Genomic DNA, 22035 nt, shown 5'->3' with positions numbered 1-22035 from the left:
TTATAAATATCTATAATGATTAAAAGTTTTGGTCCTGGGGTTGTGGCTCAGTGGTAAAGCACTCGCCTTGCATATGCATGACCCTGGGTTTGATCCTCAGCATCACATAAAAATAAATAATTGAAATAAAGGTATTGTGTCCAACTACAGCTAAAAAATAAATATTTTTTTAACAGTTTTATAACAAGCATTTATTATTCTTGCACTCATAAAGTCAATTTAAAAGAGAAAAAAATACCATTAAGAAATTTTAGGGGGGCTTGGGATGTGGCTCAAGTGGTAGCGCGCTCGCCTGGCATGCGTGCGGCCTGGGTTCGATCCTCAGCACCACATACAAACAAAGGTGTTGTGTCCGCCGATAACTAAAAATAAATGTTAAAAAATTCTCTCTCTCTCTCTCTCTCTCTCTCTGAAAGAAAGAAAGAAAGAAAGAAAGAAAGAAAGAAAGAAAGAAAGAAAGAAAGAAAGAAAGAAAAGAAATTTTAGGGACTGGAGTTGTGGCTCAGTGGTAGAGTGCTCGCCTAGCACGAGGCACTGGGTTTGATCCTCAGCACCACATAAATGTAAAATAAAGATATTGTGTCCACCTAAAACTAAAAAAATAAATATTTTTTAAAAGACATTTTAGTAGAATTATATTTTTCATAAAAGACTGATCTTCCTCCTCCAGTTCAACTAAGCATTAGATTTGTTCTGATATTGAAGCACCTAACAAGAGAATTTGAGTCCATTGACCTTTTTCATACACCTTGTCCTCTGTGGCTGTGAGTGTTGATGAAAGTGGGAAAATTATTACCCTTAACTTAAAAATCCATATGGATTTATTTTATTAAAGCCAGAAACCTAGATTCTATGATGAGCAGATATCATTAGATTTCTCTTGCTGTAAACATAGTAGCAATTGTTAATAGGTCGTATAATTCTTTTTTTCTTAATTTTTATTCTAACTTGTTATATATGACAACAGAATGCATTACAATTCATATTACATTTGTAGAGCACAATGTTTCATCTCTCTGCTTGTATACAAAGTATATTCACACCATTTGTGTCTTTTTCATACATGCACTTAGGGTAGTGATGTCCATCTCATTCCACTACCTTTTTTTTACCCCCTTGTCCCCTCCCTCTCTTTCCTTCCCCTTTGCCCTATCTACAGTTTGCCTAATCCTCCCATGCTCCTCCTCCCTACCCCACTATGAATCAGCCTCCTTCTATCAGAGAAAACATTTGGCATTTAGTTTTTTGGATTGGCTAACTTCACTTAGCATTATATTCTCCAACTTCATCCACTTACCTGCAAACGCCATGATTTGGTTCTCTCTTATTGCTGAGTAATATTCCATTGTGTATATATGCCACATTTTCTTTATCCATTCATCTACTGAAGGGCATCTAGTTTGGTTCCACAGTTGAGCTATTGTGAATTGTGCTGCAATAAACATTGATATGGCTGAGTCCCTGTAGTATGCTGTTTTAAGTCCTTTGGGTATAGACCGAGGAGTGGGATAGCTGGGTCAAAAGGTGGTTCCATTCCCAGTTTTCCAAGGAATCTTCATACTGCTTTCCATATTGGCTGCACCATTTTGCAGTCTCAACATCAGTGTATGAGTGTGCCTTTGCCCCCACATACTCAATCTTTTAATATTAAAAAATCACTGATGTACAAAAATGTGAAAGTGTGATAATGACAACATACAAAATTCTGTGATCGGAAGTCCCCTCAAGTGTACCCAGGTGCACACACACACCAGCCCAACAGATTCTGGTGTGGAAACACAAACTGAAATGAACCAGAGCCACCAACGAGCAGCAATGCGTGTGTTCTCCATCCCGCCGATCACGGACCAGCAGCTACTCCAGTAACAAAAACACCGCGTGCTCCCAGGAACAGCAAGGCAGCCTTCTTACTCACGATGGATGGATCAGCACAAATAAACAAAGCAAAAAAAAAAAAAAAAGTGTTGCATATGGGCTGGGGCTGTAGCTCAGTGGCCAAGTACTTACCTTGCATGTGTGAAGCACTGGGTTTGATCCTCAGCACCACATAAAAATAAATAAAGACATTGTGTGTCCATCTACAACTAAAAAAAATTTTTAAAAGAAAAAAAGTGCTGCATACTTAAATCTAGGACTGCCATTCACGAGGATTGTCACAATTCCACTAGAAGGAACGAATCCTCTGGCTCTCCCCGCGACATCTTTCTTCTGTACCCAGTGTTGTCCTTGTTCGAAGGGCCTTGGTCCTCAACAGATTATCTCCTTTGTTTAAAAACTTGACCTGCCCATTTTGCTTTTCATGAATCTTCAAGACTCTCTTCCTTCTGTCCTAAAAACATTGTATCCCACTTGCATGAGATCTTCAACTTGATTTGTTCGAAAGAGAGGGTCTCCTCTGTGGAGGGCAGGTTCCATGCGGCCCCTGAGCACCACTGCAGCTGACTTTCACCTCCAGATATTACCATCAGCCCCTTCCAGATCATCAGGGCCAAGGACACAACCATTCCAAAACATGGGATGTGATATTCAGCTGCCTTTGGTTTGGGGTGGGTGGGAATTACTGGGGATTGAACCAGGGCCACCTTACCACCCTGGGAGCTACATCCCCAAGGCATGTGTCACCACTCCTGGCTACAGCTGCCTCTTGTTCATCCCACACACATCGCCCCCAAAAGCCGAAAGACAGCCTGGGGGCCTGGTGAGTGGGACACTGGCAGCAGAGAGGCCCAATGTGACCACCGGGAGGAACAGCTCCACATTGCACTTCTTAAAAGACAGCTTGTCTCACTAAAAATAATACTATTATATAACACATATGTAAATTTTATTTCTACTTCTCTGAGCTTTCAGGCACACACTGACTGATGACTAAGAAATGAAATACCAAGAACTGCAAAACCCTCTCGAGAGCTATAAAAGGAGATGCGTGGATAGATGAACCCTCAAATGGTCTTCTCAAGTATCTTAATGAAATTCGAACCAAAAATATCAATGGGATGTTTTTCTAAGATGAGAAACTACTAAGGGGTTTTTCAAGTCTCCTGGAAGAATGAACAGTTGAAACACAGAAATTGCTGAAATTGAGAGAATATTTAAGCATATGGAAAAACTATGATTAATAAAACAGTGTGATGCAGGTACAAGAATAAACAAGTCAGTATAACAGAATAGGTCCCCTAAAACTGAGACTCATACTAGCTAAATGGAATCAAGGATAAGTAAGCACCCATATACGCTTTATTAGATAAGACTTCCTTACAATAGGCCAGCTGTTTGGAAAATAATTATTCTGCCTACTGTAAGCCAATATTAATTCAAACAGATCAAAAAAGCGTTACATGCCACAAAGGAAAGGAAAAAAGGAAAGAAACGCTAAGAACTAGAGAGAATGCCAAGTCAATATCTGTTTTATCTCTTGTCAAGAAAGGATTTTCTAAGCTAAAAAGCAACAGGAGCCATCTGAAAGGGAAAGATCAATAGGTTTGACTGAAGATAAACCTTTGTCCACTGAAAACATTAGGAACCAAATTGAAAAGTAAATAACCAGGAAAACTATTTCAACAAATAAAACAGACACGGGTTAAAATCCTGAGTTATGAAGAGCTTATACAAATCATTAGGAGCCTAAGACGCCAATAGACAGAAAAGAGACAAGTCAAGGGAGGATTCGAAGGTTTAACCTTCTGAGAAATAAGAGAAATGAAAAACTGAGATGGCAGATCTAGGAAACTATTTCATTTTTTTTCTTTTTGGTACCGGGCATTGAACCCAGGGATGCTTAATCACCGAGCCACACATCACCCCCACCCGCTTTTTTTTTTTTCTTCTTTGATGTTATACATGACAGTAGAATTCATTTTGATAAAATTATTATTTTTTAAATTTTGAGACAGGGTCTCTCAGTAAGTTGCTGAAGCTACTTTGAACTTGTGATCATCCTTCCTCAGCCTCCCAAACTACTGGGATTATAGGCGTGCGCCACCGTGCCCGGCTAAGAAACCATTTTAATAGCTCTTTCTGGTTATAAAAGCAATGTCTATTTATGGGAGACAATCTGGAGACAAAAACTGACGCACTGGGTCACCCTCCAGAGGTGACTGCCGCTAGCGTGCCCTTTATATCCTGCATGTTGTGCATTCTGTTCCTTTTTAATAAAGAGCCTATTGCTGGCTTCTCATTTCCTGCATATCAAACAAAGCTCTTTGTGAAGCTTTTCCTCGGTGCTGGTGACAGTGTATATTCAATGTCAGAACAACTGAATGGGATGGGAAGGGACTTAATTCCCCCTTGTGCTATGGCACCAGGCAAGGGCTGACCCCATGGACCCATGGGTTGTAAGGATTTCAGATCTCCAAGGTCAAAGTGCCAGATCTGTGGGGAGCTTTTCAGCTTCTACAAAGGAGAACCTCTGGGGCATGACCCAAGCCCCCAAACTCAGAGTGCCCCTTCTCCACAGGTCCAGTTATCCTGAGCTTGAGGGGCCTCTGTGCCCCAGGAGGCTGCACAGGTTTGGACCCAGGCCCACCCGTAGCTAACCGGGCGTGCTGGTTTAATGGGAATTCCTTCCTCTGGGTCATTGTCAGGATGAAAGGACGTAGTCCAGCAAACGTTGACTGCCTGGAAACAGTAATGCTCAAATATTGTTAGTGCGAAAGGACAAACTCCGAGTGGGCATTTGCTTGGTGTGCTGATGACTAAACCCCCCTTGAGGGATTTTTATGGAACAAAGGCCCTGTGAATCCAAATCCCTACCTCAGGAGACTCGGAAAACTGCCTACAGTTTTTGAATGGCAGTTTCTCCAGCTTTTCAAGTACCCCCTGGCTGGATTTCAGAAAGCCCTATTAACAGCCCTTGCTCTAAACACCTCCTGCCTTCCCAAGGTGACACAGCACACCAGAGGTAGAAACGGGACCAGGCCCCTGAACTCAAGCTGGCCCTTCTTCCCTGGTTGATCTCCATCCTCTCCATCCCCAGTTGAGGTGAGTGAAGGGACGAAGAGAGTTTGCAGTTGGAATCCTGTGTGTTCCAGCCCTGGGCCTGGGTGCTCATGAGAGGATCCCTGGGGCCCAAAGCATCCTGTTCCTCTTCTGCAGGGGCTTGGCCTGGACAGCACCCATCCTGCTCCGTGCTCTCAGCGTGGCTCCTCAGGACACTGCCTTGGCATAACAAACGCTCCGGTCCAATGTGCTTTATTTTGGGGAAAGTCATTAAACTACTTTTGTGGAAATATTTTAATTGAATTAGAATGTTTTCTGATTGTAATAAATGTTAATTAATTGAGTGGGTCGAGTGTCCTTGGATCTAGCTGGCTTCTCTGTTTAATTAGGAGGTGAGTGTGGACTTCTTTCTTTTAGTCATGGGTTCTAATAAATTCATCAGGTGAATGGGGAGAGAGTATTTCTTATATCTGAAATTTAATAGCTGTTTCACTCACAGAGCCACGTGGAGCACCTGCTTGGCCTCCTTGGCCGTGACCCAGTTCTCCCACCCGAACTTAATGAGGCTTCTCCATTTCTCTTGAGAAAAGAAAGAAATTTTAAGTTCGCAAACATCTCTTTGTCTCCCAAGTGTGCTAGCTTTAGGGACAAAGCCACTGGTTCCCACCTGCTCAGCTGACCTGAGACAGGCAGTCTGCAAGACTGCAGAGGCTCTCAGGCTTTCTGGCCACCCTGAGACAGACATCATTGTAGAGATGTGGGAAGTGCAGCCCAGAGAGGGAATGGGCACTCCCGAGACCACACAGCATGGCCCTAGAGCAGTAGTACCTACACCCAGCAGTGTCTTTGACTAGTAACAAATTCATGTTGGGTCAACCCACACTGACAGGATCGAGACCCTGGGCTAGGTGTGAGGGTAGAGGTCAGTCCAAGGTCAGTCCTCAAGAAGGTGGCAGACGGTGACAGTGATGGTTGTGTAAACCAGGTCACAGCAGAGGGACCCACACAATACAGAAGGCAGTATGAGGGGCCAGGCACATTACCTTGGACCTGTGGGCCGACGAAGGGCAGTCTGGGAAGCCTTCAGAATGCGGAGAAGCGTTTTCCAGACTGAGGCAACATTCACACAAAGCCAAGGTCATCCTAGCGAACACGTACAGGCCGCAGGAGGCTCTTAGCAGATGGGGGCGTGTTGGGGCTTGCACGGGAGGAAGGACCCTTCTGGCTGCAGCAGCAGAGGAGGGTCCAGAGGGGAGATCGAGGGACAGAGAGAACCAGCAAGAAAGGCTGGCCGACCCTTCAGCGCAGCCTGTTGCCATCGAGAAATGGAGAAGCCTCCTTAAGCTCAGCGATGGAACAGGGCATATTCTGGAAACATGCAGGAGGTAGAGTCAACAGTTTCTGGTTTCCCAGAAGGTTAGACCCCTGAGGAGCCCTCCGGAGGCAGCAGGTGAGGAGGACGGGAAGGGGGAGGCCTGCTCTTAGCTCCTCTGCAGCTGAATGGCTTGTCTTCCCTGCACACAGCTGTGGGGCCCTCAGGCTTGCAGTGGCAGTGACAGTGAGTAGCTTCCATTCGACAGACGCCTTCACTTGAGCTTGGCCTGTGCCATGATCGAACCTTCAGGACACGCCTGTGACGAAGGTCCTCTGCCCAGTTCACCAGTGAGGAAACCCAGGCCTGTAGGGCCCCAGGATTCCCCCAATTCGCTCAGCTTCAGAAGTGGGCAGCGGGAGCTCTCCTGGCTGAACCACAGACCCTGGCCACCCCAAATAAATGTGAGCTCCCCTTCAAATGGGGCTTGACTGCACACACAGTTATCCTTTGTAACCTGTAACAAGAATCCAGTTCTCCCTCGAGAAATCAGAAGACTTCCCCAGCACTGAACATAGAGTGGGGGCCTTGACCTGGGCGCTTGTCCCATCCTCACCCACACCAGGGCCCCTCCTATCTGGAGGGAGGAGGTGAGGAGCCCAGCTGCCTTCTGTCCCAAAGGCCCCTCAGGACAGCAAGATCTGCCTGCTCTAACGCGCTCCCTCCCTGCAATCCTGGGCAAGCCTCTTTCCTCTCCAGGCCTCAGAAATCAATCATGTCTGCATCAGCCCCTCTCAGGCTGCTGTGGGGTCCCAGGAGCCGCATATGGGGCTTCAGGCCCATCATGGTGGACATCTGCTGTCATGATGGCTGCCCTACTCTTGTACCTGGCTCTCTCCAGGCCAAGAAAATCTGAAGACACAGGGCCACCCTCAGAAAAGTGTCCTCACAGGAGACACAGCCACTAGCCCCGGAAATTGGCCTCAGGACCTGCCACCTAGGAATCAAGCTCACTGCTTGAAGAGCCCCTTTCTTCAGTGGGTCCTCTCCCCTCCACAAACCTCTGGTTTGTCAGGTACCCCAGAGGCACACACCTTCCTCATCAGCATGTCCACCCTGCCAAAGCCTGGCATGTCTTGTCCATCCTTCCAGGCCTCCTCTAGCCCACACCTCCCCATCCCATTGGACTTCTCCCCATCAGTTCTCTGGGTGCCGCCTGTGGGTGCCTACCCCCACTCTGCCCCAGGGTGCTTGTCTGATGCTGGAGAGTGCCTAGGGCTGACCCGCCTCTGGCTTACCCCCAGCCTGCCAGAGTCCTTCTCTAGACAGCTACCGCTGAGGATGGTGGGTAGTTAGAGATAGACGCTTGATGCCCAGCTCCACTCCCCATTTTGAGGTTACAGTTGGCCTTTTTTCTGGCTGTGCCTGTCCAGCTCTGGGACTTCTTCTCACTCTGCCCTGTCCCTCATTGTGCTGTCCCAGTAGCTCACCCAGCTCCTGGGCAATTCTGCTCTGCCCTACTCAGTGGGATATACCCTGACTTCGGGGCAAGAGCTGGCACTAGACAAGGTACCACCACACAGCACCATGACCCTGACCTTGGAAAACCAAAAGTTACATGGTCTGAGTGCTGGTTATCTGCCTGTTTCAGAAGACTCCTACAAAATCCAGGGAAGAAGCAGTACTAGAACCTTCCAAGGAGGCCAGCAAAGCAGATCTTGAAAAGCAGGAGCAAACCGCCCCCTCCATCACCCACTTCCTGGTGAGCACAGAGCAGGACCAACCAGTCCCCAATTGATAGGTTTCTTGCCACCCCCACCCGTTCTACTGCAGGATAGACCAGCTGTTGATGCCAGATTAATGGCCACAATTAAAAGCAAAATGCCCTTGCTGTGGCCCGCTGTCCTCCCACACCTGTGAGCCCGGAGGCTGAGCTCTAAGCCCTGGGAACAGGAGATTTGTAATGAAATCAGACAGGCCTCTTAACCGCTGATGGTATCAGGGCCCAGGGGAGATGCAGACTTATTTCCTAATCTCCCACGAAGCATTTGTCAGCCCCACCACACGGCAATGTCATTCCTGCATGCAGCAAGGACCTTTCATGGGGAAGATTGTCAACTGCCTGCCTAGCTGCCTACCTGCCCCTGGCCCCTCATCCAACCCCTGCCCCTCTCCTGGGCTCAGGCTGCACACTCTCTCTCTCCTCGATCTTTCTCCCTTTCTCTCTCACACACACTGGCTCACTCTGATTTATTCATAAATTGCCTGCTGTGCCCAATTACAATGACAGAAGAAAGAAAAATAAGACCATCTCTTCAGCAGTGTTGGACAACAAAAGAGTATCCTTGAGACAGCAGTCATTTGAGGGCTTCCTAGGAGCCAAAAAGCAGATGAGAGCAAGCAAAACGAGAAGCCCATCCAGACAGCAAGGCCCATGACCCTCCCAGGCAACCCTCACCAACAGTTGCCCCACTAGTGCCCAGGGAGCTCCCCAGATCTGCAGCAGGGCCGCGCAAAGAGGCTGGAGAGGCTGAGCCAGCTAACCTTTGTCCCCAGGCTTTACTGGGTTGAGGCTGCTTGCAATTCAGTGAGGGGTGAAGGCAGCCACACAGGACCCCTCAAGACCCAGGTAGGGGAGCAGAGGAGAGCCTTGGCCTCCAGGGGCAGCTCCTGCCCTCCCAGCTGCTTCTCCCAGCCCAACCTACACAGTCTGCTCAAGTCTATCCGCAGGGGCTAGAGGAGTAGGCATGGGAAAACAGGTGACAGGCCTGGACTCTGCTGGAGCAGTGCCCGCAGACGGCCACTCCCACCCCAGGTCTCTTGGAACAGACAGTACACCAAGTCACCTGGGGTTTGAACAAGGAGTCCTGCGGCTGCTGCCCACACAGTCATTGCTCCCAGTTTACGCCCTTGGAAGGGGACACCTCCTGCCCACACCCACAAATCAGGCTCAAATCAGGTCAGGAAACCCTGGGTCCCACAGCCTCCTTTTTGACATTCAGGATACGTCTTAGCTTGTAAAGGCTCTCAGAAGTCTTGCAGTAATTTTTACTGTATAATTTACAATCACTGCAGTTACAGGTCTAAAGTGTTCAGTGGAACAAATTTTGGCAAAAGATGACAGGCTCAGAACTCACCTCTGCATCAAGATGCAGAACGTTTTCATCACCTCAGGAAGTCCCCTCATAGCTCCTTCCACTCACCCCACCTAGAGAAACTACTTTATGACTTCTAAAGCAATGGGATAGTTTTGCCTGTTCTAAAGCTTCATATAAATGGCTTCCCATATGGTATGTGCTCTTGATGTCTGGCTTATGCTCCCAGAATATCTAGAAAATTCATTCGTGTTGTGATATGTGTCAATAGTTTATTATTGTTATTTTTTGGAGGGTACTGGGGACTTAATCCAGGGCCGATTTATCACTGAACTATATCCCCAGCCCTTTGTCTTTTTTGTTTTGAGACAGGGTCTCACTAAGTTGCTTAGGGCCTCCCTAAGATGCTGAGGCTGGCCTTGAACTTGTGATCTTCCTGCCTCAGCATCCCAATTTGCTGGGATTACAGGCATGTGCCATCATTATAATTTTTTTTAAATTGGAGAGTATTCCATTGTCATAGTACATTTATTACAGTTTATCTGTTTCCCAGCTGGAAAATATTTAAGTTTCTCCAATTTAGGCTATGAACAAGCTTGCTATGAACACTTGTGTTCATCTTTTGGGAACATGTTTCACATTCTTCCTGAGCAGTTATACCTACAAATGGCATTTGTAGTGTGTACAAACTGCCAAACTGTTTTCCAAAGTCTGAGTATATACTTTCCCTAGCAATGTATAAGAGTTTCTGTTGTTCCATATACTGTTATTTCTGCTAGAACTTGGACATCTTTGATTTAACTCAAAACTTACTGAACCACTACACTTTTTTTTTTTTTTTGGTACTCCATTTTAACATCCCATGGAATTAGTATGCTAGGGAACTTACTTTGGAGAATGAGGCTCTAGACTTTCATCTATTCATTCATTTATTTGTGGTAGAGAAGATTGAGCCAGGTGTGATTAGACTCTGCCAAGACTAAGAAAAATAAGAAAATATAAGTGCATATCAGTAGAAATGATAAAGGGATGAATAATGGCAGAGACAGAGTAAATGGAATATATGATAAGCAAATAATATACATAACACAATGTTGAGAACTTTGGAAACTTAGGCAAAATAGGTATCATGGATAAAATGAATACATTTCTAGAAATGTAAATTACTCATTCAACTCACTAGGAGGTAGAAAACCTGAGTGGTCCAATAACCACAGAAGAAATTGAAGACTGCTCAAATACAGAAATTCCTGAATGATTTAAAAGTGAAACCTGACAAACTCTCAAGGCACCGATGATCTTATTTTAAACTGCAGAACACAAAGATGGAAAGGTAATTTTGCCAGCGTTCTGCCCCTGAGCCACACCCTCGGCCCATGTCTTCACTTTACATCAAATAACCCGCTTTCAAAAATTGCACTTTTTGTTCCCATAGCTCTTCCTCTGTTGCTTTAGAGGTCTCATCTCCCAGGAAGCAGAGCTTTAAAAAGGCAGTGCACGCCTGTAATCCCAGCAGCTCTGGAGGCGGAGGCAGGAGGATCACGAGTTCAAAACCATCTTCAGCGAAAGCAAGGCACTAAGCAACTCAGTGAGTTGTCTCTAAATAAAATACAAAATAGGGCTAGGGGTGTGGCTCAGTGGTTGAGTGCCCCTGAGTTCAATCCTCGGTACCAAAAAACAAATTAGGGTTGGGCATGGTGGCACATGCCTATAATCCTAGCAATGCCGGAAGCTGAGGCAGGAGGATTGCAAGTTCAAAGCCAGCCTCAGCAATTTAGTGAGGCACTAAGCAACTCAGTGAGACCCTGTCTCTGAATAAAATACGAAATAGGGCTGTGGATGTGGCTCAGTGGCTGAGTGCCCCCGAGTTCACAGTTCACAGAAAAATAAATAAATAAGTAGATAAAATAAGAAGGGGACAAGAGGTGGCTCCACTGAATGGCACTTGCATAAGCCAACCTGCTGGCGAGCGCTCTCGTGCCAGGGGATGAGCAGGTTCGAAGGCCGGCATGGTGTTGGCTGGAATGGCTGACCTGGACCAGTACTGCCACAACTGCGGCCCCTGTGGCTGTTTAACTCATTCTGTCCCATCGTCTCAGGTGAGGACACCTAGAAAAACTTTAGTTGAGCAATAAATATTAACCTATCCTATGCACCTGTGTTGCGGAAATAGTCACGGAATTGAAGATTTGGAACTTAATGGGTTAATTTATTTTTGTTTTTTAAAAATAATTTTGTTGAAGATGGGCATAATTACTTTATTTTATTGTTTATGTGGTGCTAAGAATCGAACCCAGCGCCTCCCCCATGCTAGGCAGGTGCTCTACCACTGAGCCACAACCCCAGCCCTTAATGGGTTAATTTAAATTAAATGGAATTAGAAGTTCAGTTCCTCTGTCACACTAGCCACATTTCAGTGGTCAGTACCCACAGGAAGCTACTACTGGCTAGTGTTAGGCCACACAGATATGGAACATTTCCCTCACTGCAGAGAGCTCCATTGGACAGTGCTGAGTTAGACCCTTAGAGGATAAAGGAGAGGCTACTACTATAACAGGGAAAAAAGAAATGAGGGTGGCTTCCAAGAACCCTCTGCCTGGCCTGCTAGTCCAGCTATGTGCAATGGCCCACAGGAAGGAAGACAATGCAAACACTCGGACAAGGCTCAGATGCCTTGGGAATGGTAGCCTAGGCCAAACCACCAGTCAAGAACCCCTGCCAATTTTCAAGAATACAAGTAACAATAAATATTGGTGAGGATGTGGGGAAAGGGCACACTCAGACATTGCTGGTGGGTCTGAAAATTGGTGCAACCACTCTAGAAACCAGTATGGAGATGCCTTAGAAAACTTGGAATGAAACCACCATTTGACCTAACTATCGCACTCCTCAGCACATAACCAAAGTACTTACAATCAGCATACTATAGTGACGTGGCCACATCAATGTTCATAGCAGCTCAATTCACAATAAGCTATGGAATCAACCCAGGTGCCCTTCAATAGATGAATGGAAAAAGAAAATGTGATATATATATCACAATGGAATAATACTCAACTAAAGAGCGAAATTATAGCATTTGCAGATAAATTGATGAAAGTGAAGATGATCATGCTAAGTGAAATAAGCCAATCCTAAAGAACCAGTGGCCCAATATTCTCTCTGATATGTGGATGTTGACTCACAATAGGCGGAAGGGAGGGAGGAGTGGAGGTTCACCAGATTGTGACAGGGGGTAATGGAGGGAAGAAGGGGGGATGGGAATGGGAAAGACAGTAGAATGAATCAGTCATAACTTTCCTATGTTCATATATGAGTACACGTCCAGTGTAACTCCACATCATGTACAACCACAAGAATGGGAAGCTATACGCCATGTATGTATATTATGCCAAAATACAGTCTACTGTCATGTATAACTAAAAAGAACAAATAATTAAAAAAAAAAAAGAATCCCTGCCAGCCGAGGAGACTGCCAAAGGCAAAGGGAATGTGGAATGAATGGCGAGGAGGGTGGCCAGGCCTCCTGGCCAAGCCAAGCCATGGAGCTCTATGTTCTCCTTACTGTGCATGAACATCGTTATATACTTTAATGAATTTTTCTTGTTTTCCATTTTAGCCAACAATGGCATATATTGTTTGCAAAATATGGAGACAGAAGTAGAGAGGAATGGACCTTACCCAGAACCCCTGCAATCGGTATAGAGTAACCAAGGTGGGAATAGTTCCAGTTATTAGGCTGTAACTGTTTCATGGCACCGTGAGCACAGAGAGCAGGCTAAGCTGTCAGGACTTCTCACTGCTTTGGCCACCCGGAGTGCAGCTCTCCCAACCATCTTCTAAGGCTACTTTAAGTGGAGTTGGTTTCTGTTGTTTGCAAAACAAAGCCTCTTGGCTTGGCTGGTACAAAAGTGTAAATATTGAAAAGGACTAGACCAAACGGCTATTTGCTAATGACGTGCTTCTCTTCTTAGAAATTCCCTTTTGTGTGTATGTTTGTGGGGGGATGGCCAACAGGAAGGAAGGCACTACATACATATTCGGTCAAGGTGGTGCTGGGGATCAAACCCAAGGTCTCATGCATGTTAGACAAGGGCTCTACCACTGGACTACATCCCCAGCCCATTTTTTTTTTTTATAAGAACATCCACTGACCTTTATTTGACTTGACAGCATCTGCATTATTAAAAGACAGGTAACAAAAGTTGAGCTCATATTGAATTTCACAAACTAAGTTCTATGTTTCTAGAATATAAGAAATATCAACTGAGCAGGGAACAAAATTGCCACATGCAGATGCTCCTGGCAGAAGGGGCGCTGTGTCTGTAGGTGCAGAGTGCACAGTGCTCAAAAGCAACCACAGAGAAAATGCAAAGAACTTCCTTGGGCAAAATGTCTTTCCTTTTAGGGGTAAGAAGTCTTCCTAGAAATTTGTAGAGAATCAACAAGAAAACATTAAAAGATTGTAGTGACCAAATACAAAACTGCTTTCCTATTTATTGGCTTTACTCTGAAAGGAAATTTCTAAAATTTTATTTATTTATTTTTAAAATTTTATTATTTATTTTGGTGTTGCTGGGGATTGCATGGGCCTCACACATGCCAGGCAGGTGCTCTGCCACCAAGCTACATACATCCCTAGCCTCCTGAAAGGAAATTCTTTAAATCCCATATTTTAATATAAAATAAAACCAGATCCAGACCAGCCTTTAGCTCCAGACTGTCTTGTTCCGGAAGTGCTGAGCAGCCAGGGGTGAGAGAGCAGTGGGGTGTGCTCTGGGAAACTTGATTGCAAGTCTGAGTGGAGGATGGTGACAGGGCCAGGCTCATTCCTTTCAGGAGATGCCTGCTTCCTCCCACCGTGCCCAAGTGTGCACAGTGCCAGCTGTGCCCTCTGGCAAAGAATGCAGGGTCTCACCCTCAGGAGGCCCAAGTGGCAAGGCAGAGCCAGAGGGACCAGGCACCAGAGGAGTCACTCTGTTTTTATTTTTACTTTTAGGTGTAGATGGACAGAGTACCTTTATTTTACTTATTTTTATGTGTGCTGAGGATAGAACCCAGGGCCTCACACGTGCTGGGCAAGTGTTCTGCCACTGAGCCACAGCTCCAGCCTCCAGAGGAGTCTCTGGGAGTTGTGAGTCAGAGCCACCCCACAGGCAGCAGCACACCCCAGTTTTGTGAGGCCCAAAGCTTGCACGATTCAGAGGCCTTCTGTAAGGAAAATCATAAAAATCATAAATACAAAATCAGGTAAAACACAAACACTTAGGATGAGAAAAGAAATCAAAACAACCCGCAAATAAGAAAATCTGCCATACTATAAATATTGCAAAATCCCCCCAATAGCATTACATATATTTTTATTTGTTCTCTTTAGATAAACATGATAGTATAGTATATTTTGACATATTTTACTTGTGGTTAAGCATGATGTGGAGTTTTACTGGTCTTTTATTCCATTTATGAACATAGGAAAGTTATGTCAAATTCATTCCACTGTCAGCACTGTATTTTTATCAAGTGCCTATCACAACCTGTAATCCTTTTTTTTTCCCCTCTTAATTCTGGCTATATACCTTTTGGTCACATCTTCTTCTTCTTCTTCTTCTTTTAATAGTTTTTGAGTTGTAGATGACACAATACACTCATTTTATTTATTCATTTTTATATGGTGCTGAGGCTCAAACCCAGGGCCTCACATGTGCTAGGCAAGTGCTCTACCACTGAGCTAAAATTCAAGCCTTTGCTCACCTCTTTCTATGACAGCATTTTTGTGCCACCATTTCCATAAAAAGATAATTCATTGCTTTCCATGAATGGTTAACTCATTTGTTATTTTATTAATGATAGTTTAGAAAAGCTTCTTTAAGTGTTATGACTGTTATGAGTTAGCGTTTAGTTGGTATGACCAAAATACCTGATAAGAACAACTTAGAGGAGGAAAAGTTTACTTGGGTCCAGTTTCAGAGACCAGTTTCAGAGGCCTCAGTCCATAATTGGCCAACTCCATTGAAGAAACATCATGGTGGAAGGGCATGGTGGAGGAAAACTACTCTGCTCATTGAAGCCAGGAAGCAGAGAGAAAGAGGGGAGGTGGCCAGGTGTGGTGAGCCGCTTCTGCCGTTTCTGCAGACTATGGTCGCCATTACAAGATGACGCTGGCTCCGCTGTGGTCTGTGACAAACAACTTCTTATCTGGGAAAGTTGGCACATGATTTTTCACCACCCTGTGAGAAAGCTCCACGCGGCAGCTTTGCATTGGGGCTTGGGATGCTTTATTAAGGCTGGGAGGGGCATCCGGGGGAGAGAAGAAGAAATATCAAGGGCCTGAATAAACTGTTGAAAGAAGATTCCCGAGTTGCGTCTTCCTTGCGGGCAAGGGGTCGCGACAAGTGGTGCCGAAACCCGGGAACCAGAACTTTCAACAGTCAGGGGTGGTGCACCAGTTAGTCCCAGGTAAGTGGGATCCGCGACCAAAGCGGAGCAGCTCCTCTGTAAAGAAAGAGAGAGCATTACATTTTATTGCAGCTGCACTGTGTACTTTCACTTTTGTTTTCTGTGTTTCTTTTGTTGTGTCATTTCGCTTTTGTTTTTTGTGCTTCTTTTGTTGTTGTGACGACAGGGACGCTCCCCTGTAAAAGGAAGAGAGCGGGGAATTCATAGAACGGAACGCTCCCCTGTAAAAGGAAGAGAGCGGGGACTTTTGTACTTTCACTTTCTTTATAGCTCTAAAAACATTATGGGCGTTGCTTCTTCAAGCCCAATTTTGTTGGCCCTAGATGGGTTGTTACATTCAAAAGGACTTAAGATAAAGCAGAGTACTTTGCAGATGTTTTTAAGAGAAGCTGATATAGCGGCTCCTTGGTTTGCTTTTTCAGGGAGTCTTACGGTTCCCAGCTGGGACAAATTAGGGAAAGATCTAGATTTCGCTCATGAGCAAGGTACCTTGCAGGGTGGCATTATACCACTTTGGAAGTTAGTTAGAGGATGTATAACAGATGGTAAATGCCAGGAAGCTGTGAGTGAGGGTCAAGCTATTCTTGAGCAGCTGCATGAGGAAAAATCTGAAGGATCATGTAGTGAAGTGGCAGAGAGTATTAAAAGTAACAGTAGTGAGAAGGCAAAAGAGCCTGAAGATAAAAATAGGAGAAGGCTCTACCCAGACTTGACCGAATTAAAAACGCCTGAGAACACAAGCGACTCAGAGAGTTCTGAGGACCTTGATATATTGTTACAACAACTACATAAGATAAAAATGAAAAAGAAGAAAAAGGAGACACAGGGCACACAGGCCTACTGTAAGAAGGGGAAGGGAGTTAACATCGGTCAACAAAACTCTGAGGAGGAGGAGGTAGAATATCTAGAAGAAGATATGGTGCCGATTGCCCCACCTCCGTATGTGGGGGGGAGCCAAGGTTCCGGGAGATCTTTTCATGCACAAGTTTGGAGGACAGTTAATACAGATATGGGACTTGCATACCCTGTATTTCAGGACAATAACAGGGGAAGATATCATGAGCCTTTAGACTTTAAGATAATTAAAACCTTGGCAGAATCTGTCCGCACTTATGGCATAGATGCCGCTTTCACTCTCACTCAGGTGGAGGGACTTACTAGATTTTGCATGACTCCCTCAGATTGGGCTAGTCTAGTCCGCGCTTGTGTTTCCCCAGGGAAATATTAGGAGTCCAAAGTTGGCTGTTTAATGTTTCTGGCAGTACCCAAGACTCGGAGCGAGGTAGGAGGCTTAAAATTTCTGCAAATAATTCACAATTATCTAATGCTACATTACCCTCCGCAGCAGTCCGTCTCCAATCTCCGTTCCTGTTTCTTTTGGCTAATGTTACATTACAGGGGATGCTTAATTGTTCTAATATTACCTGTTATTTGTCTGAGTGTTGGAATGGCTCCTGGACTATGGCAATGGTCATGAAATTTCCAACCTTTGTCCCGATCCCGGTTACTGCAGATCCAGAGTCTTTTCCTATTGTTGAACTGATTAGAGCCCGTAGAGATTTTGGAATTACGGCAGCTATAGTGACAGCTGTGGCGGCATCTGCTGTTGCAGCGGTTACAGTTGGAGTAGCCATGGCCAGCCAGGTACAAACTGCTGCCACTATTAATCAGGTTATTCAACAAACATCCACCATACTTGAATCTCAAAGTAGAATTAATCAACACATTTTATCTGGGATTCTGGCTGCTAATCAAAGGATAGATTTGCTTCAAGCTCAAGTTGAGGAGTTGTCTGATCTAGTACATTTGGGTTGTGTCGATCAACGTGCACATTTATGTATAACCTCTGTCAGATTTTATGATTCCAGAAATGCCTCCCGCATCATCGGAGAGTATCTATCCGGAACCTGGTCCTTGGAAGCAGAAAACTTGATCCAGTCTCAACTAACTCAGATTGCTGTTTTGAATAGTACCCGTGTCGAACCAGTGACTTTGGGTCAATTCACCAGTTGGCTGTCCTCTGCCTTTTCCTTTTTTAAGGAATGGGTGGGAGTGGACATTTTTAGGGCAATGTGTTGCTTCGGTGTTGTACTTTGTTTGTGGCTTCTCTGTCGCCTTAAAGCTCGCCATGCGCAAGAGAAAGCTATGATTGTACAGGCTCTTGCAGCCTTAAAAAATGGCATTTCTCCACAAATCTGGCTTGCACATCTTAAACAGTGATTTCTGGGCATGGCCATTGCACCCCAAGTTAATTTCACATTGCACTGGGATTGGCGTGCCCTCTTTCCTATGCTTTCTCAGTGCTGAATAGCCCTTGCACTCTGCAGGTCTTGTAACCATTGCACGCAGATGGGTTTCAGGACTGGCCTTTCTTCTCGGCTACAGACTCTTTACCTTCCTCTGGGGCTTAGGGATTGTGTTGCCAACTTAAATTTTGTCATCATTACCAGGCTACCTGTGTTATCCTACTTCTCATCGTCGTCACGATGCAGGATGCGAGGCAAGGCACTGCACTTGAGTGATCCCTCAACGGACCTCAAGGAAAGCATGTCCTATTGCATGCGGGTTTGACGTCCACGCCCCGCCCTATGAAAAAAGGCGTCGGCTGATATGGGATCAGGTCTGGGGAAGGCGCCTCCTTAGGACTGAGTCATACTATGCAGCCACTTCTGCACAGTGGGATAGGACCTCTACTCTCGCCTGTATTGTTTTAAGAAAACAGAAAAGGGGGAACTGTGGTGAGCCGCTTCTGCCGTTTCTGCAGACTATGGTCGCCATTACAAGATGACGCTGGCTCCGCTGTGGTCTGTGACAAACAACTTCTTATCTGGGAAAGTTGGCACATGATTTTTCACCACCCTGTGAGAAAGCTCCATGCGGCAGCTTTGCATTGGGGCTTGGGATGCTTTATTAAGGCTGGGAGGGGCATCCGGGGGAGAGAAGAAGAAATATCAAGGGCCTGAATAAACTGTTGAAAGAAGATTCCCGAGTTGCGTCTTCCTTGCGGGCAAGGGGTCGCGACAGCCAGGGATAAATATAGTCCCCAAGGTCATGCCACCAGTGATCTCCCTCCAAACATGTCCCACTTGTCTATAGTTACCACCCAGTAGTCCATTCAAATATTAATCCATCAAGTGGATTAATCCACTGATGAGGTTCCAGCTCTCACGATCCAATCATTTCCGAAAAGCCTCACCAGGAACAATGCTTTCAACACGTGAGCTTTTGGGGATCATCCAGATCCAGACCATAACAGTGACTTATTGGTAAAGTCACACTTTTAGGATTGTTGTCAAATTTGGGGAAAACCTTTAACAAATTTCTTTTCTAAATGAGCTGTAAAGTTTCAAGGGTGTTTCAAGTTTTCTTGTGTGAAGGACCAATCTTAAATACTCTGAATTGATGGCGCTCGTTAACCAGAGCAATTCAGATGCATTCCTAAATTGCTCCTACATTGCTTTGAGCCACATAATTGTATAATAAAATTACTCTTATGTTACATACACTGTACTTATTGATGAAAACATGTGGGAGTTTTGTCACTAGAACACTTGTTTCTCCAGGCTGTCTTGCTGTGGTGGTGGCAATTTCGTGTGCCATTTCATCCAGAACTGCCAGATCTCATCAGGGCAAGATGCATCAGTGATACCAAGATGTGGTTCCATATATTGGGATGCATAAAGGATCCAATTTCACACACACAGAGGTATTCCCTGTCTGCAGGACTGTTCTAATACTCAAGCCCTACAGTCACTGCAACTCTGACGAATTTCATTTCACATGAATCCCATTGTTTTAAAAAAAATGTGCCTATAATGCATTGTTGCATACATTCTTTTTTTTTGGAGGGTGGGGGGTAACCAGGGATTGAACTCAGGGTCACTCAACCACTGAGCCACATCCCCAGCCCTATTTTGTATTTTATTTAGAGACAGGATCTCACTCAGTTGCTTAGCATCTCACTTTTTGCTGAGGCTGGCTTTGAACTTGTGATCCTGCTGCCTCAGCCTCCAGAGCTGCTGGGATTACTGGTATGCACCACCACCCCCAGCATTGTGTACATTCAGGAGAGATCTTCCATTTTGACAGGACATCCATGAGAGATGAGTCCTATGTTCTGATAGTGGGAGAATTTTCCACAGACTAGCTCTGGCTCTGCACATTTCAAACCTATTTTTTTCTCCACAAATTGCCAGTGTGGGACTCTGATATATTCATATTTTAATATGGCCTCTGGCCTGAGCCACCAGGTCATGGCAAGGGGCAGGTGAGCATGGTGGGTATTGATGAATAGGAGCATTATTCCTGGAAGCCATTCCTAAATCAGAACAGCTAGCAATAATTTAACTCCACACAGAAGGGACTAAAACTCACATAAATATATCCCACCAAGCCAAATAAACGTATCTTCAACTCAACTTGCCCCTAGCCAGATCCCCAAAATTCCCATGGCTATTAAACACAAGTGAAACCAGGACAGAGAAGTTGGAGTGGAAGAGAAAGTGGCCTCACTTTTGTGAGTTTCACAGAATCATCACGACTAGGTAAATACATGGCTGGGAGCTCTCCCAGGGTGCTGGAGGCCCTTTGTCTGTGAGCTTCATTAACAGCTCAGTACTTCCTCCTTTGGGTTGGACAATCAGGAGCAGCCAAGGAGCCAGGTGACAGTCCCATTAATTCTCACCAGGAAGCACACTGAGTTTTCACACGACCACCCGCACACTCACCCTCTCATTTTCTACTACAACCTTGTCAGGCGGATGTCATCCTTCCAGCCCACAGATGGAAAGTGGAGTCTAGAGAAGAAGGGCCCTTGGCAGGGTCACACATTTGGCAAGTGACAGAGCCCGGCTCTCTAATGTCCCAGTCTGGGGCTTAGTCCCACACCAAGGCCATCTTTAATAGTCATCGTGACATGGGGGCATTTTATAGAGCCATGGCCTGTGGGTCCCCTCATGCCTACACTCACGGGTTTACAGGGCTCTTTTACACTCAGGAGTTTAGTTCACCTCCAGGGTGACCTGCAGGCAGTGTTACCCTCATTTTCTGGTGGAGGAAGTGAACTTGAAGCCAGGTCTCTGACATCACAGCCCAACACTCTTTGCACTGCACTTTGCTTCTTCCCCCTTTAGGGACAGAAGTGGCTTCGGAGTATCATTTGGCCCCATCCCCCTGCTCCACAAATGGGAGACTGAGATGGAAGGCAGGTGCCACAGCAAGTCAGGACAGACTCTTGACCCAACTGTCAAGTGTGTCTCTCCACCTCCTCTACTTCTTCAGGCGCCCAAGAGCCTTCAATCTGCTCCTCCATGGCTAGGGCTCCCCATTGTAGCCTGACCTCTGAGTGACCAGTCCAGCAACAGCCTGGCCAAGCAAGCCAAGTATTGTCTTCCTGCCTAAACTCTTTTTCTTTGTGGCTGTCTCCACCCTCAGCCCCTGGTAAAGAGGGGAGAGAAGGGTCTTTAGTGCAAGAGAAGCCCAGACAGAAGCGAGTGTAAACAAAGCTCCCTGGCAGAGGGGCAGATGGATAGATGACAGCCCAGTCCTCCAGAGGGACTCACGGTCCTGAAACCGACCTGTAGTCTTCCAATCTCATGAGCCCTCGTGGTACCTGAGTCCTGGATATTTTTCTGTTTTCACATTAACATTGAGAACCATGGTGGGTCCTTGTGCCATGTGATTTAGAATAGTAGAATTCTTAAAAACCATTCATATGGTTCACAAGTCAAAACAAGAAGATATATTAGAAACTCTCATGTGCTTGGGGAGAGCATGGGGGGGGTCCATAAACCATTTGTGTTTTTTTGTTTGTTTGTTTGTACCAGAGATTGAACCTAGGGGTGCTTAACCACTGACCCACAATCCAGCCCTTTAATATGCTTTATTTAGAGACAGGGTCTCACTGAGTTGCTTAGGGCCTCACTAAGTTTCTAAGGCTGACTTTGAACTCAGGATCCTCCTGCTTCAGCCTCCCGAGCTACTAGGATTATAGGCATTCATCACCATAACTGGCTTCCATACACCCTATTTCTTAGTCCCCAGTGAACCACTTCTGTTTATTCTTTGCATATCTTTTTCAGCATTTCTTGATGAAGATATATGAAAATATTCTTACTCCCCTACCCACCCAAAGGTGGCATATATTTGTGTTCTTTGCAAAGGAAGCATTCATCATGACCTGCTCTTTTCACTTAGCAATCCTGGAGATCTTTCCATATCGTGGAGTGATGCATT

General features: G+C 45.5%; 1 long non-coding RNA gene and 1 pseudogene across 1 annotated transcript; one reads left to right on the top strand and one right to left on the bottom strand.

The window, feature by feature from the left end:
* Window positions 1-2097: 2097 nt before the first annotated feature.
* On the bottom strand, window positions 2098-2504 carry LOC124081686 (signal peptidase complex catalytic subunit SEC11A-like; annotated as a pseudogene).
* A 12879-nt stretch (window positions 2505-15383) lies between these two features.
* LOC131423549 (uncharacterized) lies at window positions 15384-18781 on the top strand. The gene is made up of 2 exons (XR_009225258.1): window positions 15384-15801; window positions 18252-18781. It is a non-coding gene; the product is annotated as an uncharacterized LOC131423549 (long non-coding RNA).
* The last annotated feature ends 3254 nt before the right edge of the window (window positions 18782-22035 follow it).

The sequence above is a fragment of the Marmota monax genome, unplaced genomic scaffold, assembly GCF_021218885.2.
Source record: "Marmota monax isolate L192 unplaced genomic scaffold, Marmota_monax_Labrador192_F-V1.1 WCK01_AAM20220418_F8-fsc00111, whole genome shotgun sequence".
Lineage (NCBI taxonomy): Eukaryota > Metazoa > Chordata > Mammalia > Rodentia > Sciuridae > Marmota > Marmota monax.
Note: the sequence above shows the minus strand (reverse complement) of the source record. Positions and strands in the feature narration are given on the sequence as shown.